The sequence below is a fragment of the Mandrillus leucophaeus genome, unplaced genomic scaffold (genome assembly GCF_000951045.1).
Source record: "Mandrillus leucophaeus isolate KB7577 unplaced genomic scaffold, Mleu.le_1.0 Scaffold1194, whole genome shotgun sequence".
NCBI classification, from domain to species: Eukaryota; Metazoa; Chordata; class Mammalia; order Primates; family Cercopithecidae; genus Mandrillus; species Mandrillus leucophaeus.
The window spans coordinates 119,306-119,591 of record NW_012100254.1 but is presented as its reverse complement, the minus strand read 5'-3'; positions in this window follow the sequence as shown (position 1 = coordinate 119,591).

The following is a 286-nucleotide window of genomic DNA, read 5'->3' as shown; positions in this document are numbered from 1 at the left end:
CTCAACTACATGGAAACTGAACAACCTGCTCCTGGGTGACTACTGGGTACATAACGAAATGAAGGCAGAAATAAAGATATTCTTTGAAACCAATGAGAACAAAGATGCAATATACCAGAATCACTGGGACACATTTAAAGCAGTGTGTAAAGGGAAATTTATAGCACTAAATGCCCACAAGAGAAAGCAGGAAAGATCTAAAATTGACACCTTAACATCACAATTAAAAGAACTAGAGAATCAAGAGCAAACACATTCAAAAACTAGCAGAAGGCAAGAAATAACT